The sequence below is a fragment of the Adiantum capillus-veneris genome, chromosome 30, assembly GCF_014529385.1.
Source record: "Adiantum capillus-veneris isolate H3 chromosome 30, ASM1452938v2, whole genome shotgun sequence".
NCBI lineage: Eukaryota > Viridiplantae > Streptophyta > Polypodiopsida > Polypodiales > Pteridaceae > Adiantum > Adiantum capillus-veneris.
In genome coordinates, this window is record NC_140960.1 from 99,388,861 (window position 1) to 99,402,029 (window position 13,169).

The 13,169-nt window shown below is 40.6% G+C and overlaps 2 long non-coding RNA genes across 4 annotated transcripts in view; one reads left to right on the forward strand and one right to left on the reverse strand.

Moving 5' to 3' along the window:
• The window catches only part of LOC147418493 (uncharacterized), a 31,234-nt gene extending 21,976 nt beyond the window's left edge, over positions 1-9,258 (reverse strand). The window contains exons 1-2 of one of the 3 annotated variants that reach the window (XR_015187258.1): positions 9,109-9,244; positions 2,837-2,904 (exon numbers count right to left, since the gene is read on the reverse strand). This is a non-coding gene — a long non-coding RNA (uncharacterized LOC147418493). Of the gene's footprint in view, positions 1-2,836; positions 2,928-9,108 lie in introns of all 3 variants that reach the window. The other 2 variants (XR_015187259.1, XR_015187257.1) reach the window with 2 other exon arrangements.
• Positions 9,259-11,559: 2,301 nt separating this feature from the next.
• On the forward strand, positions 11,560-12,911 carry LOC147418494 (uncharacterized). Its single transcript, XR_015187260.1, has 2 exons — positions 11,560-11,697; positions 12,672-12,911. It is a non-coding gene; the product is annotated as an uncharacterized LOC147418494 (long non-coding RNA).
• The last annotated feature ends 258 nt before the right edge of the window (positions 12,912-13,169 follow it).

A 13,169-nucleotide genomic window follows, 5' to 3' on the forward strand; every position in this document is an offset into this window, starting at 1 on the left:
ACACTTGTGTGATAGAAAGGATATCCCATTTTCCTCTTTTTATTAGTGCACACACACACCCACCCGAGAAGAAGAAGAAGAAGAAGAGAGAGAGAGAGAGAGAGAGAGAGAGAGAGAGAGAGAGAGAGAGAGAGATGTTGAGCTCAAACCCTGGTGATGTTGAAACCCTACCCTGCCATAAACAGTAACCCTATTGTTGCACCCTACCCTGGTCGCCTCTATCCCTTGTTGCCCTTGCAACGCTCTTTCCCATCGTCACTTCTCCGAGGGGGCTGTTTTGCTCTCTTGTTCCCTGTCGAATTCACACGAGGCGGAGGCAGCAGCAACCCTCGACACTGTGATGGAGAGCGCAGTGTTTCTGATTGGTCTGCGTGAAGGCGGGAGTGCCTTGGAGGCGCTGGGCCTGGAACTTGGAAGCTCACAAACTTTTCTAAAGCGAATGTGTTTGCTCCACATCAACGAGAAGCTCCTTGCCACCATCTCGTCTAAACCTAGCCTAATTACACATACCCAGGTCCCACACTCTGATCTAGTTATTCTGTTTCACGGGTTTGAGAAGTGACGTTAGATGGGATTTTGTTGTTGCTGAATGGGCTACTCTCTCTAGAGTATTATGGCACCATCATTTGTTATCCTATAGGATCTAGGGTAGAGGGGCCAGTTGTGGTACTCTCCAGAGGAAGGACAAATGAACCACTTATTATATTACACTTGATGACCAAAAGAAGCACGAAAAAGAGGAGCCAAAATGGCTAGCTGTTTTGAATTAACATCATCCCATTGGCCAACGCGTGGGCTTAGCCACCGTGGTCACATTTTACCTCTTTTGGTCTTTGTTGGTGTTCTTATTCATGCCAATTTTTTATACACATGATTCCGAAAATGGTGCAGCAACTGTCGGCTCTCAAACCCAACTAGCCCCAAATTAATTCTCCTGAAAGCTTGTGAGAAGGCGATTAAAATGAGCTACTCAGCACAAGAAATTGAGCTCGGAGGAGAGAGATTGAAGCTCCCCAAGTCACGGTAATCATGTCAAACACATTTGCATATAGCCATTTGAGCAAGTCCACTACTTTCTTTTGTAATAGTCTCTTTGACCATATCCGAATGTGAGTTTGATATGCATACCCTACAATGCCTATTGTATTGCACACTAAGGGCCTCTCACCCGTGCAAAATGCAACCCATCTATTTGTGCAAGTTGCTCGCACAAGGGCCTTCTACCCACAGTCCATTCAAACCCATATTGTCCATACAATGAGAGTCTCTTATTGACCTCATGTAGACCCATGCATCCCCGATCACCCTCTTGCTCTCCCATATTCCCTACCTTGTCCACTCATCAGTTACCTCGTGTATTGTACCCACGAAGAGGAAGAGAGAGAGAGAGAGAGAGAGAGTGAGAGATTTTATTATCATCCTAGAAAGCCAAATATGACCTATGGGACCACAACGTATCATGTGGTATGTTTGGGGCTAGTAACTGATTCTCGATGCCCAAGGATTGTAAAAATGAGCGTTGCAATTGAGAGGCCACATCTTGGTTGGGAGAGAAATGTATGGGGAGAGAGGGAGAGAGAGAGAGAGATTCTACTCTCCTCCCGTACACCCCTCCCCTCCCTTCTTTAGCGTAAATGTAGAGAGAGGCATGGAGTAAATCCTGTACTTAAAAAACTAAGGGAACACAAAAGAATTAAGAAAAAGGGACGTTTGAAAAGTGACTAAATTATGAAACCTATCTTTCTTTAGAATACATGAAAAGAGAAAACTCTAGATCAACAATTTCTAAGCTTTTAAAAAAGCTTAAGATTTTGTGAGCTTAAAAATAAACCATCTATTTGTTAAACTCTCTCTACTCAAGACCAATACCAATATTACCAATGTAGCAAAAGTTTTCGTGAGGTAAAATTTTTTAAAACTTCAACGTTTCATGCTTCATGCTTTGAGTCCAAAATCTTGTCTTCATTCACTTCCTATTTCAAAACTAAAGACACTTTTAAAATCCATCAATAGATTTACACACTAGTTGTCGAAATGAGTGCCCACTATCTTATTTCAACCAATCAACAGTTTTTGCCTATCAAAAAATGTTTGAAAATACATCTCAATTTTTTTCTTATTTTAGTTAGCCAAAGAGAAAGCATCTCTACAGCCTTTGCCCTTTGGGCATGCCAAAAATAAACTCCGTTTTCATTAGTAAAAAGCAAAGCCATCACTAAAGCCTCACCCCTTTGGGGCAAGCCAAAAAGGTGCATTTTGGAAAAGTCCATCTACAAATAGCATCTAAACGTTGAAACATTTTGATGATCCACATTTTGATGATCCTCATTGGCTCATCTTATCTTGAAACTTGTACAAGGTTAAGCATGCAAAGTATGGAGCTCTAATATCTTTATGCCCATCCATTACTTCTCATCCCTATTTACATGACATATGCACAATACCCAACCATATCTCTACATCCATCTTCTTGCCACGGTCGTTCGTTCAAAAAAATTATCATAATTTGAATATTGGGCATAGTTAGTTCTTATATGGATCCGGCACAACTTATAATGGAAATCACATCGGCATGTGTAAGGTTACATACTGTGGAGTCCTCTCTAAATCTACTAGTATCTTAAGAATTGAGAATCTATACTCACACATATGTCCATGCACACTCACAAACATGCAAAACATCGAATGTATGCTTGAGAGTTTAGAAAACACAAACATACATTCAAATAGAAAGAAACATTTCCTTGTTTCCTTTATCAATTGCTCAACTTGGAATTTGATTTAAAGACAATTACAGACTTGATCAATTTCTATTGAACTTCACAATAAATCGTACCTTTTTCTTGAGCTTGCCAATGGACGTTTTCTTGTCACACACACTCGAGGATCCTTTTTTTTGTCCACCTGGAGAATGCAAAGGAAGGACCCTAGCACCAAGTATCTCTCTCTCTCACTCTCTCTCTCTCTCACACACACACACACACACACACACACACACACACACAAAACTCATAAAAAAGAAACTACTTTGTTAAGTACCTTAGAAACAATATATATATATATATATATATATATATATTATATATTCTCAGACGAATCCAGGATAAGCCCGGATTCACCCTTAAAGGGAAGTGCAAGGTATAGACCCATGGTAGTCACCCACAAGACGATATAACAATCAGCTCCATCATGCATAATATTGACTAAATACCTCGACATCCCCACTAACGTCATCAGTGCCCAATCATATGCTCCCAAACACAACACACACCATGAGATACATCAACACAAAGTGGAGCACACTGAGTTTTTGTCATGATTTTGGAGATCAAGGGCAGACTCAACCATAATGAAGCCTAGCACTAAAAGAAGCATTAAATCAAAAAAATTAGCACAAAAATGAGGTAGTTGATAGGGTTTATGCACCACAAAAGATAGAAAGAATTAGCACAATAAATACATCTTCCTTTTCCTTTATATAAATAAATATGTGCATCTGTGTATGCAAAGCATCGCCGTAACATGCAGTTGTGTACACACCAAGTATTTACCAAGGTGGGAACTCAAATTTGCTAGCCTAGTTCCAATAAATGACCACACTCTTGATCATTGCCAAACTTGTTCAAAAATGTGTGCACACGCACACACACAAACACGCATGCACGCACGCATGCACACATATATATGTATATATAAGAATCAAGGATAAGCCTGTAGTTACCTTCAAAGAAAAGTGCAAGGTATAGACTCAAGGTTGTCACCAATAAGACAATATAACCATCAACTCCATCATGCATACATAGTATTTGACTAAAGTTACTAAACACTTTGGCGTCCCCAATAATATTATTAGGGCAGCCCAAATAGAGCTAGGCAACAGTATATGCTATATGCTCATCCAAACATATGAGCACACATCACATACATGTGAGTAATGCTCACATATCCCGGTTTGTTGTGTAAATTTCTCGATCCAAAATGAACGTAATTTCACTGGACCTTAATTTTTAGGGTGAAAAATTGCGCGTTTTTTGTCATAAGTTGTAAATACCTTAGATGTTGGCATACACCCCCATTGCCTCATTGTTTTGACATTAAAAAACAAGGGCAAATTTCGAGCAGTGCACATGAGCATAAATCAATACAAAGTCAAGAGGGTCATGGGTGTGGCCGTGGGTGGTTTTTTAAAAGTGGGTGGTTTTTTAAAAGTTGAGGTGCAGCTTCCAATACAGCGTGAGGATGAATTGCCGCCGAGGTTCGAATCCGCAAAACCGAATTTCGAAGCCAAAAGCTTGATGAGATTCTGCCTAATAAATTGGAAAGCAGAAGAAGGAAACACAGCCAGAAACAAAATCACGAATCACGATCAACCATTGTGTGCGTGAGCGCGTCGGTGACTAACACACATGCAATCTCTCTCTCTCTCTCTCTCTCTCTCTCTCTCTCTCTCTCTCTCTCTCTCTCTCTCTCTCTCTCTCTCTCTCTCTCTCTCTCTCTCAACGAAGGGCATACTGCAGAGGAGCAGTAGGTGCTGGCAGCAGTCCACTACGTCTCGACAAAGACCCCGCGCTGCTTGGCTGGTAATCTGCCCTCGTCGGGGCATTGAAAAATTCGAAGGGGGCTCCCGTGAGAAATTAACCATCTTCTTCTTAGAGCCTGTGGAAGCTAGGTGCTTAGTTGCTGCGGGAGTTGCCATGGCGCAGAGAGAGAGAGAGAGAGCGAGAGAGAGAGAGAGAGAGAGAGAGAGAGAGAGAGCGTGAGTGTACGTGTACGTGTGTGTGTGTGTGTGTGTGAGAGAGAGAGAGAGAAGCTATCCCAACAGACCTCAAAGAGAGAGAGAGAGGGAGTGGCGGGGTGTGAGAAGACAGGCCCATATATAGGGACTCGTTGGTTTTTTTTTTTTTTTTGGCTCTTGAGCTCGAACGCGTTTTCTCCTCCTAATACTAAAGGAATGCGTGAAATGGCTTAAAATCGCTCATAATATGAAAATGCATTGTCTCTTAGGATAGCTTCCTACGACGTTAAAACTCTCTTCTTCTTATTCTTCTTCTTCTTCTCTTTTTCTCTCTCTCTCTCTCTCTCTCTCTCTCTCTCTCTCTCTCTCTCTCTCTCTCTCTCTCTCTCTCTCTCTCTCTCGCATGCTAATGTTCTCAAGAGATTATCCTCCTTTATGACCTTCGAACTTACATATTCGACTTGCTAATTGTTCATTTTCGCTTTCTTTTCGAATTAGAACACTCAAACTTCAAGCCTAATAAGAGGTCCATTGGGAGTTCCTCTCTCTATTACTGTTTCCTCTCTAATTTATACTTCACCCAAGCCTAAAGTTCTGTAAAAAAAAGACCTTACTTAGGGTCACCTAGAGCACTGCTCACATACCCCAGCTTGTAGTGCTAATTTCCCATTTGAAAATGAAGACTCTCCCAACTATAATTTCACTTCACTTTGATTTACAAGGTCAAAATTTAAGCATTTTAGTTACAACCCCCAGTGTAAACACCCTTAGATTTTGGCATAAATGAGAATAGTTTCCCCTAAAAAATCATTGAAAAGAAAGTATTTTTTTAATAAGAGAAAACCAATGATGTAGGGTCTTTTGGTTTGCTTATAGAATAGTCAATGTAGCATTGATGGCTCTTGTCTAATTAGTACCTAGCGGATCTTTCTAATGTGCATTGCTTCATATATTTTGCTATAAATCTACTAGCTACTTCTACAAGCAAGGATTTTGTTCCTACAACAAAGTGCGCCACAAGATTTTTGTTTCAAGATCTATAAGAGACCCTAATGATGGGTACTTGTTTTCATGATCTTTTCTACGAGATGCCAAGTTCACATATGACTAAGGTAGTCTATATTGCTCAAAACTTTAGGTAATTTTGGCGATAAAGGTTGCCAACTTTGTATAAGCTAGTAAGACACTGCACCAATTTGTTCAAGTGTTCCTTGTCTACTGCATGCTAGTGCTATGGAACAATGTTTGTTTTACAGTCAGGTGGTACATCAAGGATACTCCGCATTTACAAGGATGTGCAAGGATGATGCATACTACTCATTTTTGTTTAAAATTTTAGGAGTTAGATTGCAGTTTTCGCTAGTACTTCTGCAAGGTGGTAGGGTATATGAGTGTAAAAGCTTCATAAGTGTTTAATCCATGAATAACTCTCATTGCATGAGGACACTACGAATGTGCAATAGTGATACTAACCTCTTACTATGCAACCATATGGACAAAGATGTTTAAGCGGAGTAAGGTTAGTTCAAATATTGCGTAGACAAGACTGAGCACAATACCACCCTTAGAGGAAGGTTGGCTCAAATATTGTGTGGGGAAGACTGAGCACAATACCACCCTTAGAGTGTGGAGTCAAGAAGTTTTGCGTCGCATTCATTTCAGTTGCAACACTCCACACCAAGCTCTTCATCTTTAAGGGATAGCAGCCTAGTTTTGGAAATTACTCTCCACATTTGGAATTTATTCCACATGTGGAGAGTAAATGACGTACCCATGGACTTCACATAGGGTGTCAACAAAATTTCGTGTGTCACAAGAAAGTCCAAATGCTAATCAATCGCTTGTCTGATCTACATTAGTATGTAAGCATTCCAGTTTCTGGAAAGAATTGCTTCAAGGGTACGAGCAATAAGGTTTGCTAATTTCGAGCACCTTGTTGATTAGTTGAATAAGATTTATTCAATGATCCCTCTTAGACAAATGGACATCTCTTTGGAAGTATTTTGATTGCAATCATACAATTTTTCTATGTTTAGACTTCGCTCCGAGTAGATAGTTCCTCCTATGAGGACAGTATTTAGTATTTCTCAAGTGGACCAGTAGCTGTGACATAGATTTAGATTGGGAAAACATCAATATTCTAAACGAAATTTTTCATCGATATTTTTGAGGATGAAAACTCTCCTTCAAGAGGGGAGTGACGTCAAGACAAGTGTAAGACGCCCTCTAGGTGGAATATGGTCATGAGGTAAGGCCAACCATAGCATGCCATGTTTAGGGATCTCCTAGAGATAGATAGGGGTAGGCTATATGAGGACTTGGCTGGGTGGAGAAAAGTATAATCTAGTCCCCTTTTCTCCACAGCGTACACAACTTACATGCCAACTTTAATTATACTTTTGCTACTAGCTAGCGAGAAGAGAGAGCTTCAACTTTACTCCAAATGCTAAGGTGGACTAGATCCATCTTTCCTCCAAGTACTTGGCTGGAATAGAAAAGCTTTTGCAAGAGGAATGGCAAGACCAGGTCTGTTGCCTAAGATGTCGAGAAACAATTTTCACGGGCGTGATGAATAAATCATGGGAAGATGCAATGCTAGTTATGGCTTGTAAGACTTCATCTAAATCAAAAGACATTTGAGACTCGAAAGGGAGGGGGGATTGTATTATTTGTTCTCTTGTCCAACTCACATCAATGAGATGCCTAGCCCTCCTCTGTCGAATAGAGTTGTACACAATGGACCATCAAAACTCCCTCGCTTTTAAACCACTTGTTAAATTTGAAGTGGCAATCCATCCAATGTTTTGGCTTCATGGCTCTGCTTGTCAATTTACACTAGCAATTGATGTGACAACCTTGCAAGAATATCGCAAGCAATATGAGATAGAAACCCTAAGTCAATCAAAGTGTTCATGATAGGCTACTCAACACTTTACAGGAAAACAACAACTTAAGATTATATAAGAGGCTTGCTCGCTTGAAACATGAAGGTAGAATGTACAATATACAACATGATTTTGAGAGACTTATTATAGTTTATGCTGCCAATAATAGTTTGGGCCAATTGACATTACTAATTAGAACGTTGTTACAAAATATTGTGGAACCCCCATGATATAAAGCCCATGTATTCAACTTCCAAGTGGCTAATCAAACTTCGAGAGCTTCGTACCAAGACTAACCTTCCTAGGTAAGGAATATGTGATGGCCTTTGCCTAAGGTTGCCTTGGAAAACATTTTCCATTTATTCCCGCTTTGTTCAATGGGAGATAATACATGGAAGAATTACACATAGACATGTAGCGTGAGGTTTTGTTGTTCAACATCTTGTTACAATCATTTCTAATTTTCAAATTCATGGTCACCATGTCCACTACAAATTCTTAATCTTCCTTTCCCTACAGCTAGTGCATCTTTGGGACACTTACTGTTTGTAAACAAGTGTCCACTTAAGCTCAACAAGGTGTATAAATTTTGCACTAGTGAAACTACACATCCAATGCGTTCCTCAAATCCTATCAATATTACCCATATATTGCCAACGAGAAATAGCTAGACAAGTTCTATATATGTCGTGTGGACACATATTAGGAAGCACAGTAGCAAGGCATTTAAAACAATTGAAAGTAAAAAAATCTATAAGGAACCGTCTTCCATTGTGAATAAAACCTTTGCATGAATGATTCTTTGAAAAGATAATGATAGCAATTAAATGAGAGCTTCCATAGTCCATCCTCTTTACAACCACGTGAAGTGGAGGGGAGGGCATTTGCCTAGGAAAGAAGAAGGCATGAAGTCATATTGGATGGAGCAATTATCTCGTTTTGGAAGGCTTCCATGGCACACGAGCTTTAGTACGTCAAGGGGTGAAAAAAAAGGGGCATCAAAAGAAGTAATGCTAAGCTCATGAGGGGTAGGACAGAAGGAAGGGAGTCATTACGCGGATTGCTTATGGCATAGGTGAGTGTGGTAAGGCAATAATTGGAGCCAAACCAGGTCTAATAGGGAATGGGGGTTGACGATCCTTGTAAAGCTACTCTTGGCTGTATGCAAGAAGGAGCTTATGTCTCATGCTGGAGGCCAATCCTCTCCATGGCCAGTGTAGCCTTGACGCCTATTGGCAGTTGAAGAAAGTCTCTCTCTCAGAGCACAATACCACCCAGCACAATATTGCAACGTCTACTCATATATATATTGGCTTCCTTGTAGCTCCGCTACCTCAAATTGACGCAGTCTCTCTCTCTCTCTCTCTCTCTCTCTCTCTCTCTCTCACACACACACACACACAAACACACACACACGCGCGCGCGCACAGTACACACACACACACTCAAGCTCTTTCTTGACTAACAGAGACATCTGCTTGCACCAACCTTTCATTTTTGTTCCTTCGGCACCCAGAGTCTTCCTTCCGCGTGCGCAAAGCGCGTATTGCACAAGCGTAACGAAGCAGACTCCAGAGAAAGCACGCAACCCCGGCCCCTTTGAGCCTGAGGCCTGCTGTCTAATTTGTCTGTATTAGCTGGCAGTGGCCTACATAATTGACTTCTTGCAGGCACGTATGAACAACTTTCTTCACGTCCAATATTGTGACCAGAACTTAGAAGCGAGGTTGCACACGTCTTTGAAAGCTTGCCCACATGAGGAGTTTATTTATTTTAACCCTACAAAATGTTGCTTGGGGACTGAGTTGGTGTGTTTGATTTGAATTGCAGGTTTTGTTATTTCTCCTTTCATTTCCAAGCATGGCATGGCTCGACCTTTCTTGCATTCTATCTATATCTATATGTTATATTAAAAAGACAAGGGTCGTATCCAAGTGGTTGCAGATACTTGCAGGCAGGAGATGGCCCTCTGTCTTGCTAGCCTACATGGCAACAACCTGGAGAAGTGTATAGCAGCCACTCGTCAGCGTGGAGTACCCAGTGCAACATGAATGTGGATGTGTCCTTGATTTGTGGGTGCTGGCACAAAGTGGCTCACCTCAACCTGTGGGAGCTCCCTTGATGTGCGGGTTGCCAGCTTGCAAACACTGAGATGAACTACGAGACGGTTATTTAATCTTTGACCACCCCATATGCTCTTTCTAACATGCTCCTCCCATGCCTATAGTTGCGCCTACGCCTTTAGACAACTCCCTTTCTCTGCAAATGTCGCAAGCAGTGGCGGTGCTGCTCAGCCAAGTCGACAACTACTTCTCCCAATGTTTGATGATGTAGCTCCTATTGCACCCCCCCCTTCTCTCTCTCTCTCTCTCTCTCTCTCTCTCTCTCTCACTCTCAGACCCTTCAGCTGCTCCAAGTGGTGGCAAAAGCCCTTTAGCTTCTCTAGCTCATTACCAATTCTTTGTGTGTGTGTGTGTGTGTGTGTGTGTGTTATAACAAGACCCTTCTGCTCCAGGTGGGGTCGATTGAGCTCTCCGCTCTACGATTAGCGACCCAAAAACCCTCAGAAAACAAGCTCTAGCTTGAATAAAGTTTTCTTTAAAGAAATTTGAGTTGCTCAAAGTGTAGTTGGGCTATTTCGTTATTGGTTTTATTATTAAGGCATCTCAAATTATTGAGAAAGCTTCTGGCTCAGCACACTATGGGATTGCCTTTTGATGGGTGTTATATATATATATATATATATATAGAGAGAGAGAGAGAGAGAGAGAGAGAGAGAGAGAGAGAGAGAGAGAGAGAGAGAGAGAGAGAGAGAGAGAGAGAGAGAGAGAGAGAGAGAGAGAGATGGACCTATGGACCTCTTAGTATTCCTTCTCAATGTGAGTGCTTTGGCCATGTTTATTAAAGGCAAACTAGCTAGATAACTGGGATTTATGTCAAAATGTAGAGTACTCTCCAGAAATTATTGATTATAATTGAAATGGCCAAATTTTTTATCTTGAAAATCAAGGTCCAATAGAATTACAACCATGACATTTATTTTCAATCCAGAAATGAACACTTCACAGCGAGATAAGTGAGCATTGCTTCCCATGTAAAAAAGCATTGCCTACTTATGTGCACTTAAAAAATCTAGCCACCAACACTCCGTTTCTCTTTAGAGAGATTGCACATGTAAAGACAAGGTTGAAGGGGGGCTATAGCTACATGCAAAAAGGAAGGAAGAAGATGCTAGATCTTTTTCACACATGCTCAAAGTACACAATCACCATTACTGATAGCAAATACATAAAATAGTAATAGAAGTTTAAAAAAAAAGATAAATAGATAAAAGCCCTCAACGTCCTCCTGTATACGCGCTTATTGTGTCATGCTGCTCCCATTCAACAACATGCTTATTGAAGCTCTGCTCTTTCATCACAAGCAGCCTAGTACGTCTCTCCTCCTCGGTTTGCTCCTTGGTCAAGCTATAGTCATTTTCTCCTTCACCAACCCACTGCCCAAGGTTCCTGCCGCAACTCTAGCCCATTCCTCCTCCCTCCATTGCAATGGCAATCCTCCAACCTATAAATGGTAGCCCAATAGCTAGATCAATTGGTATCCAAGAACAACAACCGTCTTTCTAAGTCACAAAAAAATTTGTGTGAATTGCGGAGGAGACTTGGTACATGTGAAATCTTACCAAGTCGTACGGATGAAGTTGCAAAGTCGTCTATTGAAACGGCTTGCTTTTTTGTGGGGCCACCACCGATTGTCTACATATTTGTTGTCGCAAATTTATCAATTTCAAAGGCATGCATGTCGGCTTAGTGCTAGAGAGGTGTTGTGTTCCAAGCTTGCTTGTCAAAGCAATATTTACGTTTTTTGGTCAAATCACATTGGCCGGTTCTTGTTGACTAAAAGACGGATTCCGAATGCTTGCCATCGATATATAACCAACACACTGCTGGAGTTGATTATCAAGTGGATTTGAGCAAGTGTGGGTAGAGGATGCACTTGGATCTCTACACAACATTGCCGGAGGCAATGCGTGCCACCGAAGGCGGTGCCATTGTCCTGTTCTTTTAAGATACCAAAGTAAGGCTTCACCTCACCTCCCATGTTCTTTTAAGATACCAAAGTAAGGCTTCACCTCACCTCCCATGTCTTTCACTTTCTTGAGTTCTATTCTTTGAGAATGTCGCAGTGAAGCTTCACCTTAAATAGTTCTAGTTAACCTCAACCTCATGATTTTATCACTTTGATTTTATCACTTTCTTTTTGGATTGCTAAAGAAGGCTTTAGGTCTATGTCATACTGGGGCAAAGAGTGGTTGGCCATGTCGAGGTGACAGCCAGCCATTTCCTGAGCCAAGAGCGCAACATGGCCTCGCGTCCATGCCCAAGGGGTGGGCAACCCCTCTCCCCTGGCCATATTTTTTCCATTGAAGGCCACCTGCAAAAAGATGGTGCGCAAACCACATTTACAAGTTTCAAACTCTGACAACCGGTACATCAACTTGAGACGTTACCACTTGGCTATCGCTAGTTTGTTGTGGAAAAAAGAGCTTTTTTGTACCTTTAGCCTAGTGTGATTGCATTGTTGTGTCCATGTCCAATGTGGGAGAGGGGTGGGTGCCCCAGTGTGACATAAGCCTTAGTCAACAAGGCCTTAAGAGGGTACTCATCAAAGTTTGATCCCATGATGTGAAGTATGTATTGACTATTGAAATTTTTTATAAAATTTAATCAGTAAAAGAACTGTTTCATGTACTTCCTTTTCATTTTATTGTATAAATGTCAATCAACCCACAAATTTGAAGTGTGACCAGTGTTCGAGAAAAGTGTGCCTCAGCTTAGCCTTGAGTCGGTTCCAAAATCAAAATAGCCAGTTGAGGGGAGAGCAAGAAGGAGAAAATTCCGCTTAAAATACACGAAAAATAGTGTAATTTTGCAAAAATATTGGCTAGTATTGTAAAATTTATGGTTTAGATTTATTTTGGAGGGATTTTTGTATGTTTGTGAAATGAATTTTCCTGAACACTGAGTATGACTCTACTTTTCATTTTGAAGGCCTTACAAAAGCTCTCCTTTTACTCTACACAAAGTGAAAAGGCATACAACTATTTTTGGCTTTCAAAAGGCCATATGAGAGTGGGTGGAGAACTGGTGCACTTTTTGGACCGTTGATTAACAATCACGGATTGGCGACACATGTCAAATGAGCTTGTTTTATAATGTATATGGGTCTTTCAATCATTGTAACTTGGTCTCTTCTTTTAATGCTCAATTTACTTCTTTGTTTTATGAAAATTATATTTTCTTTTCATAATGTAAATGGGTCTTTCTACCATTGTAATTTGGTCCCTATATTTAATGCTCACTTAATTTTTTTAAAAAAAATCTTTGTTTAGTTATAAGTTTTATAAAGGTTATATATATTTTTTATAATATAAGTGTCTCTTTTCATCACTATAATTTGGTCCCTTTATTTAATGTTCACTTGCCTTTTTTTCTAAATATCTTTGTTTAATTCATAAATGGGTCTCTTCGTTTAAGGATTTAATGACT